At 45.8% G+C, this 18,714-nt stretch overlaps 1 pseudogene; it reads left to right on the forward strand.

The window, feature by feature from the left end:
* Positions 1–13,006: 13,006 nt before the first annotated feature.
* Positions 13,007–17,340, forward strand: LOC136461038 (probable leucine-rich repeat receptor-like protein kinase At1g35710; annotated as a pseudogene).
* The last annotated feature ends 1,374 nt before the right edge of the window (positions 17,341–18,714 follow it).

An 18,714-nucleotide genomic window follows, 5' to 3' on the forward strand; every position in this document is an offset into this window, starting at 1 on the left:
GGTCTATGGCTCAGAAGCCATACTTCCAGCAGATATTGCCTTCCGAGCACCAAGGGTAGAAAATTATAATGAAGAGCAAGCCATAGTTGTTCGGACAGAGGACGTCGACAGGGCCGAAGAACTCCTGGTCATTTGTATCCGCATAGCCAAATACCTAGAAGGCATGTGAAGATACTACAACTACAACATCAAAGGTCATTCATTTGCTATCGACGACCTCGTTCTCCACAGAAAACAAAAAACCGAAGGGATGCACAAACTCTCCTCCCCCTAGAAAGGGCCTTATGTGGTCAAAGAGGTTACCTGACTAGGGTCTTACCGGCTATGTGACTTGGACTAAATCGATATCCCCAATTCATGGCACATCGAGCACCTTATATGTTTCTATCCTTGCACCTTATATGTTTCTATCCTTGAAATGCTCTAGATATGTACTCTCCACTCCATAATGAATGAAGTTTTTGTTGCCATAATTTGTCTCCATTATTTCTCCATTACGGTTTAATCTCCATTTACGGTCACCAACTCTAAGCTACTCCTTAACAAACTCCAATACATGATCTCCATAAATGCTACGCCATGTTTCTCCATATCTCCAAGATATTTCACCAACCGCTGAGCAGCACATGTTCTGCTCTGTGTTCTTTGGAGAAGGCCCAGTCTCCCATCTCTCCCAACACGTGCTACGGGCTCTGCGCTCTGCGTTATGGGTGGTCAGCTGTGGTTCCTTAGTCATGTCTGTTTGTCCTACACGTGCACGGGCTCCGTGGTCAACGTTATGGAATACGGGCTAATCAAGGCCAAGGGCCTAGTAACGAACTAACTGCTCGGACACTACATATACCACGTATAATCACGTTAGGGTTAAAACTACATCTATTTTTCACCAAAATACTAGCAAACTGCATAAACATGCACATGTCACTTAACAACATTTATACACATACATAGATGTTCATCTGCGCCCTCGTGTGTTTTAACTATCCTCTCCAGCTGTTACAGATTACTCTCTGAGCAGGTCATTATGTTTGGCCCTCCCTGTCCACCTCGCCGAATAGGTCGACGTCTCCATCTAGCCTCTTCGCCGTGTCCTCCACCTCATCTTCCAGTTCCTATAGCTTAATGGCACTAGTCCCTCTGGTGAATCTAGCCCCTATCGCTCACAGATTGATGGTAGGGTAATGAGATTGGACTACCGCTAGGGCATGGGTCACGGCAGAGATAGTGGCATCGCGGTTGAAGCTTTTGAAGTTCTCCCATGCCGCCTTGCACCTATCTATGATGGTGTCTGGACGAGGTGGCCTATCGTCGGGCTAAGGAGCTACCTCCATGTCAATGTAGTCAAGCACCAGCCTAACTCTGGCCACCACGACATCGAGCTTTTGCCTCTAGGTTTGCGCCTCCTGCCCCAGCACGTTGAACTGGGCCTTGGTCCTTCGACATATTCTACAAGCACCGAGAAGATCCATCAAGCGAATAAGTCACTTAAGCAACAACTTTGACCATGAACTACTCACCTTTCAGCTCCTTAGCCAGTTTCTCTACTCGCCCAGATGCCTTCTTCTCCTCCTCTTGGAGTTGACCAATGACCTGACGCAACTGGCCCAGCTCTGCATCTTGCTCTACAAAAGTGACGATCGTCAGCAACACCAAAGCTGTTCGGTAATACAGAACAAGTTCACCGATCCATAGTACCTTTTTTCTATTTAGAGAGGCTTCTTAGCTGCTCGAAGCTACCCCACAATTGCTTAGACATGGTAGCCAGCTGCTCGGATAAAGCCCCATTTTGGCATTCTAGATCCCATGCATTAGATTCGGCAAGATCCCGCTCGCGCTAGGCCCTCTAGATGTTTTTTCCATAAGCTTCACCGCCTCCTTTAGCTTTGTGTTCTCCTTGGCGAGGGGTTCCATCCTCTTAATCAGCTGCCACTGTTGTTCGATAGTTCATGTTATGCCCTACAAAAGCAACAAGATTATGAAGAACTCCAATCTCCAACGTCAAAGATGAACATTGATGACGCAATACTAACCTTGATCTACTTCATCGTCGTGGAAAGGGTGGACTCCAGCCTCCTGACCTCCCTGGTGGTGTCCTCCTCTTCCATGACCACCACTTCATTGCCCCGCTTGCGGAGGATCTAGATGGCTTGAGGTCTGCTTCCTCATGCTCAATCTCTTCCACCTCGTCCTCTTCCTCTGTAGTTGATGGTGCTACCTAGGGGCTCAGTGGCTACACAGCGTGTCCGACCACGCCCTCTAAAGTCTCTAGGAATGTCGCCTGCTCCCCTAGCACCACCGGTTTCTCCACCCTAGACTTTGGTGCGGCATCAACAACTCCAACATCCACCTCTAAAGACCCAGTGGCTCCCGCCATTGCCCTAGGTATCGCCACCGACTCATTCGCTATCGGCGCCAACTGTTCTCCACCACCAAGACCATCAGTAGCGGTGGTCGACTCCTCCATAGGCCGCCGAGCGCTAGGGGACTCCAGGACAGGGTCTGCCGACATCGCCTCCATGTTGGGACCAGCCCCTGGCTGTTCACTAGTCTGGATGGGTGGATTCAAATCATCCAGACGTTTCGCTCTGCATCAGATTAGCTTGTCAATCACCGCAACTATAAGGATACGATAGCAAAATGAATTCAAGGCAAGGATACTTACACATCGGCCTCTCGGTACACGGTTCCAAACCGGTGCTGCCTTCCCAAGCCCCTAGGCATGGCTCTGGGATTAACCCGCATGCCCTAGGCTAGAGGTCTCACAGCAGTCACCGTCGGCCTCTCCTCTGCTTGTCGCTCGAGGACTCCCTTCGCCTGTTGCTCAGGGACTTCCTTCTCCTATTGCTCGGGGACTCCCCCCCCCCTCCTTTTGACTGCACCTCCATGTGCGTGTTGCATGGCGGTGCCTCAGTGCTCGGAGGAAGGGCTACCAAAGCCCCATCATCATCTGACCACTTGGACATCGCCGCACTCTGCGTCCGAGTGGTCTGAACACCGCCAAGCGAGATGCCACCTAGCTTGTGGGGAGCTGCACCTACTATCTTCCTCTTCTTGTAGGCTGACTCATCTATCCCCGCCCTTTTCCCTTGGACTTTCTCTGACACCAGGGGACTCTCCGTCGACCAGCATCTGCGCCTCTAGACTCCGATGAGGCGCTGATGGCACCTTCCTCAGGCTGAGTTATTGGCCGAGTGTCCACTACCTTTGGCCAATCACTCCTCGACACGCCTGAGAAATACGCCGCTTGTTCCTGCGAATGGATCTTTTCATAAGTGAATCAGTTCACTGCTCAGCAATGGTGCAGGATAAAAACAACAAGAACAAACAATTGAGACTTTTACCTAAGGAGGTGGGTTCATGCAGTTGAAGGCTCTTGTTTGCCCTGACACGCTGAACAAGGCATTGGAAGTGAATAGTTTGGCTGCTCGTTCTATTACATTGTCCCTCGATAGCCTCTCCATCCTCTCCCAGGTGCCGTTAGTGTCCCCCTTGACGTTAAAGCCCGCATGGGCCTTCTCCTTGTAGGGCTGGATGCGGCGCACTATGAAGCTTGTTGCCACTAGTCCGTCATTCATCTTCACACCTTTTATCAGGCCGAGGAGCTCCCTCAACTGATCCATGTCAGCACTGCTCAACTTCTTTGACTAGCTCTTTTGGTTCTCTAGAATATGGTCGACATCGTAGTGGATGGCAGGATGGCTCTGCTTCATGTAGAACCACCTGGCGTTCCACCCCTTCAGCGAGGTGTTCAGCGGTATAGTGATGTACTCACCTGCCATCCCATTGCAGAGTTGCAGATACACATCACCGACCAACCTGGAACCATGGTTGCCCTTCTTCTTTAGCCAGAACAGGTGACGGAAGAAGTTGAAGTGGGGAAGAATCCCGAGATATGCCTCACAGAAATGGATAAAAATAGAGATGTGCAAGATGGTGTTTGGATGAGATTGCACAGACTAACTCCCCAGAACTCCAACAGATCCCTCAAGAAAGGATGAATAGGAAATCCTAACCCACGCCATAAATAATCTTCAAACACTATGGCTTTGTCAGTATGCGGCATCGGGTAGGGCTCACCATTGGCCGGCCTCCATCCAACGTTGACACGGTCCGAAAGAACGCTCGCATCCACCATCCCGTTGATCTCCGCCTCTCCCATGAGTGATGGCACCCACTCATTGTCACGGCTGGCTCCAGCGGTCGCCTTCTTTGGGTTACTAGCTCCCCTCTTCGGCGCCATCCCTCAGATTTGGATTGGGATTGGCGACGGAAGCACGTATGGATGTTAATCGGCAAGCGCTAGGGCTGAGGAGGAAGATGAAGTGGCAAAGTGGCAAAGGTGAGAGCGCAGAGCGTGGTGGCGCAGTTATAAAGCACTCACCCCACTTTTCGCATTCAAGGGTTTTTGGGAAACCGCTCCATGATTTGTGCCTCTCCGAATTCTCTGCAATGGCATGGTGGGCCATTACCTGGGCTTTCACGCAACTACAGCCCATATCGCCCATTATTCGCTATAATTTGTTACTACTCACCGAATATTCACCGACTTCTCCGCAATCCATTAAGGCTCAGTAACTCCTACTATACAACCATTACTCTAGTTTTTTCTCCATGATTTGATTTCTCCAAGATTTCCACTTGTGGCTTAGGGACTACGTCATCAATATGATTTGGTTCATCACCACACTAGGGACTTTTTTCTATTCACTCTTGTTTCTGACCTTGGCACCACATGACCATGTCACCTACTGTTAGGCTCAGGGAGTAAGTGGGCACACTTCACCTTGCGATGAATGTGCTTTTCTTCATTTCGGGGCTACACCCAGGTACTGGATGCCTGCTCGGCCAGTCTTCTGCTTTTCTTCTACTTTGGACCCTAGCACCACGTGACTGTGTCACCTACTATCAGGCTCGGAGACTAAGTGGGCACACTTCACCTTGTGGTGAGTGTGTTTGCTTTAATCTGGAAGACTCCACGCCTCCTGAGGTTGAAGAAGACTATCTCCCTTTTCTCATGGTTGGAATCTAAGTGGGCACACTTGGTCCACTGTGAGGAAATTTTCAATTTTGAACTTGAGCTCCTTACATCCTTATGGCTAGCCTTACTTGGGATACACTGCTCGGCGATGGTTCACAACTGCTCAGCGATGGGTCACAACTGCTCGGTGACTATTCACAACTGCTCGGCAACTCATCATGGTGGTCGGACCATGAGTCTGACTGCTCGGCTTTGTGCACGCCTGCTCGAACAAGCTTAAGACGGTGTTCCACAATAGATACAAGGCGCTTGGGGACTAGCTATGGTTGTACTACCCTAGATACCCATGGCAAAATACATGGGCTATGCCCCTAGGGGTGACCTAGCCCATAAGACGAAGCCTTGCAGAGCACGGCGCTACTCAGCACACCCCGTAAGACACCGAGAAGATATCCTAAGGATACTACAAGATCTGTTAGGATACTATGATCCCATGATTCTTGTAATATGTTATTACTTTCTGGTTATCTTCTAGATCTAACCGACTTGTAACCCTACCCCTAGACTATATAAGGTGGGCAGGGACCCCCTCAAAACACACACAATATGATACGATAGCCAATACAATCCAACAGACCACAGGAGTAGGGTATTACATTGCGCTGATAGCTCGAACGTGTCTAAGTCTTGTGTCTCTGTTGCCTTCTTGTTCTCAATTACATGCATCCCTATCGATCAATCTACCTTCATGGCATACCCCTCGGAGGACTGCTGACGATATTCTGTCGACAAGTACTCCCATGTATCTAGGTAAGTATTCTTTCCCTTCATTTTAGTTTTTAGTTTCTTTTTAATAGTCAACAAAAATGATGAATGAAAACAAAATAAAAAGGTGTGTGTCTAGTTTGCTTTAATTTATTTTTAAGAGCTGAATAAAATAAAGATGATTCAAAATAATCTCTTAAATGGAAATGATGAATAGTTGCTTTGTTGTAATTCCTTTCAAATACCTAGTTTTCAGCCTTGAATTCTCTCGAGTTTTGGATAAGATTGTTTTGATATAAGGATTTACTCTGAACTGGAAACTCATGGGTAGCATCTGCTTGATCTAAGTCTAGGTAATTGGTAGATATGATATGAGAAGGTCTGAGCTGCTATTTATCTTGTTCCAAGTGACACTTAAGTTTTGGAGATTTTATCTTTTAAAAAACACAAAAATGCTACATGATGAGTTCTTGTATGACAAAGCTTAAATTCCCACCAGAGCCATACATGTTATCTAGGCTAGGAAAACCTCCACATAGGTTTTCCATCCACCAAATAAATGCTCCAAGTTCTCGTTGATATCTCTCTCAAAGTTCTATTGCAAAAAAGAGACATGGGTTATGCAAAAGTTATTCATAAAAAAAGAAAAAAAAAGTTGAAAAAACTAACCACAAAAGTGTTCGAGATATCTAAAACAATGGGTACTTAGATGCCCACCTGAAAAAAAAGAGAGAGATGAATAAGCTCGCTCCTGTTCTCTAGCAGTTATTTCCAAGTTTCGAAACAGAGATATGTTTTCAAGGAGCATAATAGAATTAGGTTAGCCACCATATATATCCACCATATATCCACACACATGCACATCTTGATTTGATTGTATGACTCAACTCTCTTTAGATCCATTGTTTGACTTTACAATATATGCATTGCAAGTATACTCTAGCTTTCTCCCTATCTATGAACTCCACATAAGCCTTAGTGGTAGGAAGAGAAAAAGGCATAACATCATTATTGCCTTGGTGAGAATCCACAAATACCACATATATTGAGAGACTTGACAGTGTCATACAATGGAATCTCTGAGTTTTATTTTGAAAACTTATAAAAACTCTAGAACAATGGTGGAACAAAGAACTTGAGACATAGTGCTTGACTTGATCATTCTGTCTTTCAATTGCTCAAGACCCAAGTGAAGGCTAAGAAGCCCCATGGTTGAAGGTAATATGGGTAAGTTTGAAAGTCAGATCAGTTTATTCTAATTCGGAGGAGAATTCTTGTTTGAACGCATGTGTACTTTTGAGGAGTGAAAGCATCCATGCAACTCCTGATCCATTTACTGAGTTTGTTGATGGTAGTTAACAACCATTATAAACCATCAAAATAACGTGTATAAAGGCACAAATATAATCTCTAACGAAGGTTTAGGGCTTTAAACTAACAAATTCTATAAGTTTTGGTGAATTTGAATTTTTTGCAGTTTTTATCTAGAAAATTATCAGGGTGGACCTAGATGTCAGACCTAATCGTGCTTATCCATAGTGAAAACAAACTTAGAAGGTTCTAGAAGACTCAAGAGGACACCACACCAAAGTGGAGGGTGAGGCGCAACCAGGTGGGGCTGGCCGGCCCCACCTATAGGCTGGCTAGCCCCTAGGGCCCAACTGTCAACCCCCATTGCTATGTTGGTTCTCCACCGGCTCCTAGATTGCATCTACGCCATTTATTCAAGTCGATTTGATCCAAGGGCTCACGATTGATGTTCTAGCCTATATAGCAGCCCCTACCCCCCCCCCCCTCCCTAAAGCCATTCCTGAAACCCTAATTCATATCTTCAGGATCGAGCCAGCAATCAAGAGAAGATTAATCCTCCATAGGATCTAGTCTTATAAATAATAGTGAGATAGAGAGTGAGGGAAGAGTTTGGAGGAGGCGTTGGCCTGTCGGTGCTCTCTCACTATGGCTTGTACCTTGGCGGATCCAAGTTCTATTTAAGCTTGCTTCTGAGACTTCTCTGGTAATCAACTTCTGATTCAAGTAAGCATCCTGTTTATATTGTTCATCAGGATCATGACTCTTTGAGTGCTTTATTCCTATCTTAGGGGGAGTAAAGTATTAATCATAAGTGTAAGCGTGGTGCTTAGACTTAGGTTAATCATGGATGCACCCTACATTCTGGATCGGTGGTAGCTCGCAAGGGTGACTCTTATAGCCTCGTTGAATCCTTTGTAGTCCACCTCCCATTTGTAGGCCAAGTAGGACCTAGTTACAAAGGAAAGCATCCTCTGCTAGTGTATTTCCTTAAGTAATGTCCCTAGTTGAATAGTAGAAGACATAGCTTACCAAAGTCAGAACAAGAGAACCTTAGTTATCCTCTCTATGCTCATGTTTATCCTAACCTTGTTGCTACCCTTAGTTAAGTTAGACCGTATTTAGTCTCACATGTTTCCTTGTGGATATGATACTTGGAATACTTCATGGTGAAAGCTACAGCGGTATCCATGCGCTTGCAGATTTATCTTTGTGAGTTAATAAATACCAACAACCGCCTCACCAGCTGGGAAACCGACTTACCTGCCCTACAACCGCCATCTAGAGGCCATCCATCGTCGTTGGATGGTGAGGCGGTGCAATGGACGGTCGGCCAACCATGGCCAACATCGGTCGATGCCCCACCGCCTCTCCACCGCCTCATCTTTGCCTACAAGTAACCCCATGCCCTCTATACACTATGAAAGGGGCCGTGGTGCTCAGTGGAGATCATCACTCAGCACCTCTCAAGCATTCCAAGTGTTCCAAGCTCTTAGAAGCTCTCCTAGTGTAGTAGCTTAGAAGTAGTAGCTAGCTAGTAGTGATAAGAGTAGAGCAGAGCGCTCCTCGGAGTCCAGAAGTGTCTTCTGGTCTGGTATAGCTCCTCTTGTAATCTTTCTTTTAGCATTTACTTTGCTTCGTCAAGTACTTCATTTAGTAATATAGCTTTGCTTAGTTCAAGTACTTTATTTAGGTGCTCGTACTTTGGCATTTGCATCATTCTTATCTTAGTGATTAGTCTATTCATTGTTAGTACTTGTTCTACCGTCTGGTTAGGGTGTTTCGATCTTATTTCACCAGAGCTCGGATCAAAATAGCGAGTTTATAGATTAAGTGTGGTGCTTAGGCTATATCTTGCTTGTAGGTATGGCTAGATCCCAGGATAGATTATAGTAGTTGGCAGGTGGTGACAGCCCTGTCCTTCCTCTGTATTCCACCATGTTGGGTCTAGTTATTAAAACGTAGGGCTCGTTGTGCTTCATGTTTGGTTAAATCCAATGCAAGTACACCCCTCGTAATAAGGACGATCTCACTATCATTGAGTTACTTTTGTTGCCTTAAGATTACATACTCTAGTTCTTACACTCAGCTACACTACACTTCTAGTTACCTCTGTTTGTGTGATCATCCCTTTTTATCTGTTCCCATCCATCATCCATACTACCCTCATCACTCCTATGTTGCTAGACATACTTACTTAGTCTACCTAACCACAGTGCCCATCCTCTCACATTCCTTTGGGAAAATATAAATTCGACACTTGGTACTCACCAAGCGAAGTGTTACATGATAGTTCTGTGCGCTTGCGGAATCCCCTTTCCTATATACACACATATGAACCATCGACAAACATTTCTAGCGCCGTTGCTAGGGACATAAACCTAGTAGCAACGTTAAGAAGTGTCAACAAAGGGCAGTTGGCCTGGCCGACTGAGAAGTCGGCCTAGCCGACTCAAGGCAGGTGGTAGAACTAGTCGGCCTGGCCAACTGGGAAGTCAGCCTAGCCGACTCAGGGTAGGCAGCAATCGGCTTAGCCAACTTTGAAGTTGTCTCAGCCAATTCTGAGTAGGCAGGCAACCCTCCTTTGTTGCTTGTAGGGGTTTAATCTCCATCAATGATGTAGTAATCACTAGATAAATGTACAACCCCTTTAGCTCCTGAAAATCAAGTCTAGCTATTTTCTTGCGCTTCTCATGCTTTTCTATAGCAGGACTTGTTTCTTGATATGTGATTGATTCGAAAAGGATATTGTGTTGTTCTGCTTTTGTAGCCGAACCTATACTTACAACCAAATCAATTCTTTTTTTATGCCCACTAGTAATCCTCTTTTAGCTGATGACTCAATTGTAATTGTCCTTTTCTCATTAATCTTTCCAAAATATTCATAAAATTGCTCCTCTAGTTCAGACCATGAACCAACAGTACATCGAGGCAAAGATGTAAACCATGCAAAGGCAATACCAGTAAGAGATAAACGAAAATTTCACACTCTCATATAGTCTTCTTTACCGGCAAAACCCAGCTGTGAGAGATATATACTAATGTGTTCTACAGCAGCCTTATCATCTTCACCACTGAATTCATAAAAATCAGGTACCCAACAACCATCAGGAGTTTTTAAGTAATCATAGCATAATGGGTACGGTCTATGATAAGCGGGCACCTTCTATTTAGAGGAGCCATTTGGATTTCTAGCATGGGCTAAATCTACATTGATTCAGCTTGATTTAAGAGCAACATATGAAGTCGAATCATCCATGTTAGCATGTACACACATTGCTGAATTTTTATTGATTCGGCTATAATTATTAGCACCATGTGGAGCCAAATCATGAGTTTTAGCACCCGAATGCCTTACTGAAATTTTACTAATTCGGCTATGATCATGGGCAAAATACGAAGCCGAATTATGGGCATTAATCCTTGCATAAGGTGCTGAATTTTCATCGATTCGGCTATGGTTACTAGTAACACGTGAAGCCAAATCATGAGTATTAGCACTTAAATACCTTGCTGAATTTTTATTAATTTGGCTCAAGTTGGGAGTAACATAAAAAACTGAATTATGAATACGAGCATTGGTATATGGTGCTGAATTTTGAGAGCAATTGGCTAAATAATTAGCATTGTCATAACCAATTCTCTCATTCATAGGCATGTCTTGTGGTAAAACCACATATTGTGAACTTATAGCCGATGAATTAAGATTTACATGTTGTATGTTGCTAGTAGCATCAAAATTCAAAGAATTCATAGTAGACATCGGCTCTTGACCGTAATATTCATAATCATGAGATGTGTATTATGAGGAGCACTAACAAAAGTATTAGCCGATATAACATATCTAGTATCATTATAACTAGCAACACCAACATGAGAGTTCATATCACTTGTAAAATAACTATAAGAATCATAAGATGTACTTGCAAGTTGTACCTCTGGGTGATTGTAGTAATATTGTGATGCAACACCTTGGTACTCCATGAAATAGCAAGCGCAACACGTTGCAAAATTGCAAGCGAGATCACAAGGGGTCAAAACCAGATGCGATCAACCTTTTGGGCCAGATGCAACTGTAATGGCGAGCACACGAAGATAGATCAGCGAGGAGTAGGGCTAGGGCAAGAAGATTCGGCTACAAAGTAGAGCCGAAGCAAAAATTCTCTCCTGGCGGAGTCGCCAAAAAGTGTGTTGACATCGGAAGTGATCCGAATCACACACCAGCAGCAAGTAAGTCACTCTTTTGTGGTGAGGAATGGAGAGGTTTACAAGCAAACCTCCAAAGGATAACTAACGTGCTTGCGTGACGAAGAACCGGCTAGTTTTCAGGCAAACTTACAAAGAAACCATCGAAGCTCTCGCCCGGGAGGGACCCGTCAGGGCAAGGACGTCGTCGGGTTGCCCTAGGTCGGCTGGCAAGCCTAGGGCGCCATCCTTAGTCGTCGGATCAAGGGATGACCAGCACGAGGTTGGAGAAGGGGGTAAAAGGGTTGGAGTAAAGATATTAGATTGATTTGTTTGATGATTGGATAGATGGGAACTCAATCGGCCATATACCCCTTATTTTATAAGGGGTAGGGTGGTATTATCCCATAGAAAAACTAATGTGGTACTATTATCATGTCGCTTTATGGAATTTTTCTTAGATTGGGCCAAAACTGTCATGGGCCTATTTAAATTGGCTTGGGCCCAATTTGAGTGTCAACACCACTGAATGCTATAAATTTCTGAAGATGCTACCATTCCTGGCCGACCAATGGACCAACACATGGCAACTATGATCTCCATAAAGAACGGTAATCGAAGCTGCTCTTTGAAGCATGAAAGGGTCTCCAGTAGATAATACCTGATTAGTGGGGCTAGACCCAAAATATTCCAACATGCCATAGCAAAAGGGCAGTGCAGAAAAAGATGGAGCAGCATTTCTTCAGGAGCAAGTGGCAGAGCACACAATTGTAATCCTCAATTGCCATATTCTCTCTTTAGAAGTTCTCGGGTGCTAAGCCAATTGTTTAGCAGTAACCAGAAAAGGACTTTACGTTTGGGCTGACAAGAGGACTTCCATAATCACGACTGGACAGGATGCACTTGCCTGGAGCCAGAGAGATGTGAATATGACTTGTTGGAAGGAAATAGTTGAGAACCGATGCCTTGTTGGAAGCAAATAGTTGAGAACCCCAAATATAGCACCAAAGACCATTTCCTTCTTGCAGAACTATGTTATTTAAAAGAATTGAAAGCTGTTGAGACTGAGCAAAAGCATATTCCAGAAGAGGTAAAATGGAAGAGGTCAAAGAACTCTGCGTAGAGACAGAGCTCTGGAAAATTTTGGCTTGGTAGTTTACCATTCCAAAGGTCATGCCAAAAAAAAGGCAGAAAGAACCATCATTTACTATAACAGTGGCCATACCCTTATAGGAAGTCAGCAGCTTGGACACATCCTTCCACCAAAAGGACCCTTTTCTATTATTGACCGGAAGCCTACCATTAATTGGATAGTGAAAATTCCTGAGCAGATGCACCCAAGGAAGATCAAGCTTGTTGAAAAATTTGTGAAGGTTCTTAAGCAGTAGGCTCTCATTTTGGATAGACAAGTTCAACACTCCTAGGCCCCCACTGTCCTTGGGGACACATATAATTTCCAGGCAGCTTTGGGAGGTTTTTTGCTATTGATTTCAACCTTAGGAATCATTTTCACGTTTGAGGGCAATCAATAGTCTCCAGATACAAGAATATAATGATTGTCTCCAATCATTCGATCAAATCATCAATAGAAGTCCTTCTGCAATAGTTTCTTACTTATATTTTTGCGTACTGCAGTAAAAGAGGGTTTCCCGGGTGCTGATTGCGACATTACAATTTGCGCTCATTACCCTCTCTCAATTCTCACTCTCTCAGTACTTAGCACGGCAAGCTGCATATAAGTGCCCATCAAACATCGGCTCCCAACCAAGCATGTCTTCACACCTGCCCAACTTCTACACACATTCTGAACACCAGATGAGAATGCTATCCAACAAAGTGCAACCTTCCTCAAGGCCTCTGCTGTGCCTCCACCTATTGATCCTGCCATACCTATGCCTTCTCTTCTCACAAGCACATGGGGACACACCACTCAGATTTCAGAAGATGGCTCTGCTCCACTGGAAATCTACCCTTGATAGCTTGCCGCCGATGATGAGTTCTTGGCAGGACAACACCAGCCCATGCAACTGGACTGGCATCACATGTATGTCTACGCGCCACGGTCGCCGCCCAACCAGCCGGGTTGTGACCAACATCTCCCTGCCAGATGCCGGTATCCGTGGCCAGCTTGGTGAGCTCAACTTCTCAGCTCTCCCTTTCCTCACACACATCGACTTGCATAACAATAGTCTCTATGGTCCAATACCAGCTAATGTCAGTGCATCATTCTCACTTCAGTATCTAAACTTGCACCACAACCATTTCAGTGGAAATATACCCTATGAGATTGGTGGCCTACAGAGCCTCAGATTCCTTGAGGTCTCCTTTAACAACCTCACAGGTCCTATCCCTGCATCCTTGTGCAATCTAACATCGTTAACACGGCTTGTTATTCACCAAACCATGGTCTCAGGTTCCATTCCAAACGATATAGGTAGGCTTGTCAACCTGCAGCAACTACAGCTAAGCAACAGCAGTTTAACCGGTGGGAAATTTAACCCAGCTGAATTTCTTGTATCTGTTTGGTAATGAATGTCTGGACCCATACCCACAGAACTAGGCAAGCTCGTCAACCTGCAAGAACTCTATCTTAGCACAAATGAGCTGTCTGGGCCCATACCCACAGAACTAGGCCGGCTCATCAATCTGAAGGAACTTGATCTTAGCACAAATACACTGTCTCTTTATCTAATCTCACTGAGATCACCTTGTTTCTTCTATATAAGAATCAAATTACAGGTTTTATTCCTCCAGGTCTAGGCAAACTCATCAACTTGCAACAGTTTGATCTCTGCATGAACCACCTTACAGGTACCATCCCAACCTTTTTATCCAACCTCACTAAATTGAGCGAGCTTGGTCTCTGTAAAAATGGATTCACAGGTCCCATACCAATTGAACTAGGTCGCCTATCAAATCTCCAAATTCTCTTCATGTTTACCAACCAGCTCTCTGGTTTCATTCCTTCCAGCTTAGGAAACCTTAGCAACATGCAGCATTTGTCCTTGGAAGAGAACCAACTTGTTGGCACAATACCAAAAACTTTTGGCAACTTGCAAAACATCGAGAATCTTCTCCTCTACACTAACCAGTTATCAGGTTCCCTTCCTCATGAGTTCGAAAACATCACAGGCATAGTTCAGCTTGACCTAAGCAACAACTCCCATTGCAGACTAGAACTTTTTATGGCCCCTTTGAACATGTTTGATGGCCCTATTCCAAGGAGCTTGAAGGCATGTACGACCTTGGTCCCAATGAGACTTGACGGGAACAAGCTCACAGGAGATATATCTGAACAGTTTGGTGTGTACCAACAGCATGTGAAGATAAGCTTATCATCCAATAGGCTCTCTGGTAAGATCCCGCAGAATTTTAGCTCCTGTCCCCAACTAGAGGTGTTGTATTTATCAGAAAACTTGTTTACCGGCCCAATACCTCCATCCCTAGCGAAATTGCCAAATTTGGTGGAACTAACACTGGATTCTAACCGCTTAAGCGGTGAGATTCCATCAGAAATCGGCAACTTAACAAACCTCTACAGCTTGAATCTATCGTCGAATCAGTTATCCGGATCCATACCACCACAGCTTGGAAACCTGAGTAATTTAGGCTACCTTGATATATCTGATAATAATCTGGGAGGATCAATCCCCAACGAACTAGGTGACTGCATCCAGCTGCAGACATTGAGGATCAACAATCCGATGGCTGTGCGGTGAGATCGGGCCGATCAAAAGGGCGACGGGCGTCCTCCCCCGAAAAACCCTAATTCATTTGCGCCTCCCTCTTCTCTCTCTATGCTTTCTCTTTTGCCGTTCTCCTCTCCTCTCAGCGCATCCACAGCCAGACACCGAGAGCGAGAAATCAAAGCGGAGGAGCGAGGCAGCCATGGCGCCGTCGCCGGCCCCCTCGCCGGCGCGCGTGCTCCCCAACGGGTGAGCACGCCGCCGTCGAGCGGCCTGGCCGCGGCGCCCCTTTGGCCGAAGCCCGGCGAGCAGCGCCCCGGCTCGGTCTTCTTCTTCCGCGCCGGCGAAGGGTCATCCCGATGCACGACGAGGTTGATCCGTCCCCCTTCCCTTTCTCTTTCTCCGATTTGGATCTTGTTCCACTTTTCCGAACTGGTTAGGGTTTGGATCTTTCCCTTCGGATTTGAGTTGGATTTTCTTTCTTTTCTTTTCGCTTGTTCATCCGAAATGGGGATCTAGGATTAGAGTTCGGGTTCCGACCTCTGTTCTTTTTCTTTCTTTGGATTTCCTTTCTTTCTTCTCGGATTCAACCGGTTAGGGATGGGGATTCGTTCTAGGGTTAGGGTTTCGGCTCTGTTCATCTTAAGGCCGAAACCTTTTCTTTTCCTCCTTTCTTTAACCCAGTTAGAGTTAGGGTTCAAGTGCCGAGAGCCCTTCCTTTTCTTCTTCCCCGAGCTTTCTGCGCGGGTTAGGGTTAGGGTTCTTGAGATCCTTTCCCCTTCTTCTCTGATCCGAACATGGATCTGTTCTTTTCTTGCCGTGCGCCGGTGAGAACGGCGGTGCGACATCCTTTCCCCCCACGTGGTGGCGGTGGTGACCGGTAGACAGTGACATCCGCCACGCCGGTCTCTCTTTCTTTCTTCTTTTACCCGTTTAGGGTTAGGGTTACACAGAGGCAACCTGGCTCTGGTACCATTGTTAGGATTGAATGTGTACCTCTCTGTAACCGTAGATCCGGGAAAGCTCCTCGCCCTGGGTTCCTCTACACGCCTGGCTGTAGCCTCGCGGACGCCGGTACTTGGCACGGTGGTGAGGAGGCGAGGTGGCGATGCCGTGGAGGTCCAGAGGGGACGGTGTAGACTTGCAGGGGGCGACGATGTCGTCGGTGGGCACATCCCGTCGCTGGCAGCACTTCTTTAGGATCGGATTAGGGTTTTCTCTGTAGGTGGGTGGCGGCTCCGTTCAACCTCGTGACTCGAGCCCAGTTCCCCACTCCTCTATATATATGTGTTGTGCGACAGGGGCCCACCAACCAGTTAGGGTTGGGCTCCCCCGATCAGGGAGCAAAGGCAAGGGCACGTTAGGCCTATTGGTGGAGATCAACTAACAGCTCTGTGTTTGGAATTTTGATGGAAGGCTAACATTTGAGGATATCATAAGGGCAACTGAAAATTTCAACGATAAGTACATCATTGGAACCAGAGGATATAGCAAAGTGTACAAAGCACAACTTCAGGATGGGCAGCTGGTTGCTGTGAAGAAGCTTCATTCCACTAACGAAGAGACGAATGGTGAAAGAAGATTTCGTAGTGAAATGGAAATCTTATCACAAATCCGACAGCGCAATATTGTCAAACTTTATGGGTTCTGCAACCATCCAGAGTATAGGTTTCTTATCTACGATTATATTGAGCAGGGAAGCCTCCATAGGATATTACAGAATGAGGAGCTAGTCAAGGAATTTGATTGGCAGAAGAGAACTGCTCTTGTGCAAGACGTAGCTCAAGCGATAGCTTATTTGCACAATGAATGTAAGCCACCAATAATCCATGGAGATATCACAAGCAACAATATCTTGCTCAACACTAGTTTCAAGGCTTATGTCTCAGATTTTGGTACAGCGAGGCTTTTGAAACCTGATTCATCAAACTGGAGCGCGGTAGCTGGGACATATGGTTATATGGCTCCAGGTACATATTTTCTCTTTATCAATCTAGAATTATATATGACTATCTGTAGAGTGATTCCTAATTATTTGAGTGTTCTGTTGTTGTGCAGAGCTATCCTACACCTCTGTTGTGACCGAGAAAATGTGACGTCTATAGCTTTGGCGTGATTGTCTTGGAGGTGGTGATGGGGAGGCATCCAGAAAATCTTTTGCATGACCTTGCGTCATCATCACTGGAGAAAAATATGCTCCTTAAAGAAATCCTGGACCAACGATCTTCACTACCAACAATAACTGAAGAGGAAGACATAGTTCTTCTCATGAAGACAGCATTTTCTTGCCTCCAAGTTTCTCCTCAAGCAAGGCCAACAATGCAGGAGGTGTATCAGCCCCTTACTTATCGTCAGTCTTCTAGTTCCTCCCCTGGAGATTTCAGTAGAATCACACTGGAGGAGCTACAGGGTGCATGAGTGCATGACTATAGTGTCCGGCTCCCCAAAGATCCTATTGGCATATGCTTGCTCTCACAACATCAAGTTGTATCAAATATTTGTGAAGAGCGCATTCTTAAATGGAGTCATCAATGAATTAGTTTATGTGGAGCAACCGTCTGGTTTTGAAGATTGCAAGAAATCATGAGTCCATGACTTAGGAGCAGTGTTCTGGTATTGGCATCACATGAAAGATTATGGATTTGGCAACCTGGTGGGCTGGCGCCTCCCTATCTGCAGCGTTCTATAACTTGTGTGAAGCAGAATGATGTGTTTAGGGTTCAGTCCGAACTGCTCTTGTACCTTAATTTTTCTGGCTTTGGCCGAAGCTATATGGATTTCGTTCAACAATTGCTGATTACATATATAACTTGTGTATGCCCAATTCCATGCTATAGTAGCATAAATTTCGTTAGGAAAAATAAAATGAGAACCATCAAGTGAAACTTTGTAACACATCATGTGAAGCACGAACTAAAACACAATACAAGGTTGTATTAGGTTTATTAAAATTCACTAAGTTCTGCTTGCAAAAGAGAATTTGCAGCACTGGTGTCTCCTTCCTGCGCGGGCGCGTGGCCTAGGTTATTTTGAAGAAAACTCCTTTTTTTGTTTGAACAATCAACCCGTAGTCCATCTGGCGATGAATGCACATTGAACGTGTTCAAATATTTATGTATTTCAATACGAAGAGAAATTCGAGATACTCGTCATTTTCCCAGATGACACCCCCTCCCCCTTCCCAGCCCTAGCCTCACCTCCCCGCGTTTCTTTCTCTCTTTTCTCATCACCACTTCTAAGGGGCTATCTCAATTCTCAGGTCTAGTGAGAGCAGTACTCCATGCCCACGGCAACAAGAGTGCAGCGGCGAAAAATACAAAAAGACACGGAGACCCCCACGTCGTCTCGTGAGGCAGCACGGGGAGGGGGGGGGGGGGTAGGCAACCTCCTGCCGCCGCCAAGGACCTCACCAAGCAGCCCTTCAGGTCGTCACCGTTGCTCCCTCCAGCGAGCGAGCTACGGTAGCGGCTCGCAGGCCCGTCCCATGGGGGAGGGCAGGCAGTGCGACGCCCGGGGGCCCATGGCACTAGGGGCCCATGAGTATACGTATATGTAGTACATGTATTTGGCTCCATACGGTCACGTCTAGTTCAGTCTGCGGCTCTGCGCAGCAACCCTTTCCTATTCACGACTCCGCGTCAAAGCATGCGTGCTGTTGCGCCGCGGCGGCTGTTCCGGCTTTCCCAAATCCTGAAATCCCGATTTCCGTAATCTAGAATCCCGTGATCCCAGCAGGCGCCCACTAACCCAGCTGCGCTGCAGTCCCTTCATCCCTGTCCCCGACTCTCTGCG

The sequence above is a fragment of the Miscanthus floridulus genome, chromosome 1, assembly GCF_019320115.1.
Source record: "Miscanthus floridulus cultivar M001 chromosome 1, ASM1932011v1, whole genome shotgun sequence".
NCBI classification, from domain to species: Eukaryota; Viridiplantae; Streptophyta; class Magnoliopsida; order Poales; family Poaceae; genus Miscanthus; species Miscanthus floridulus.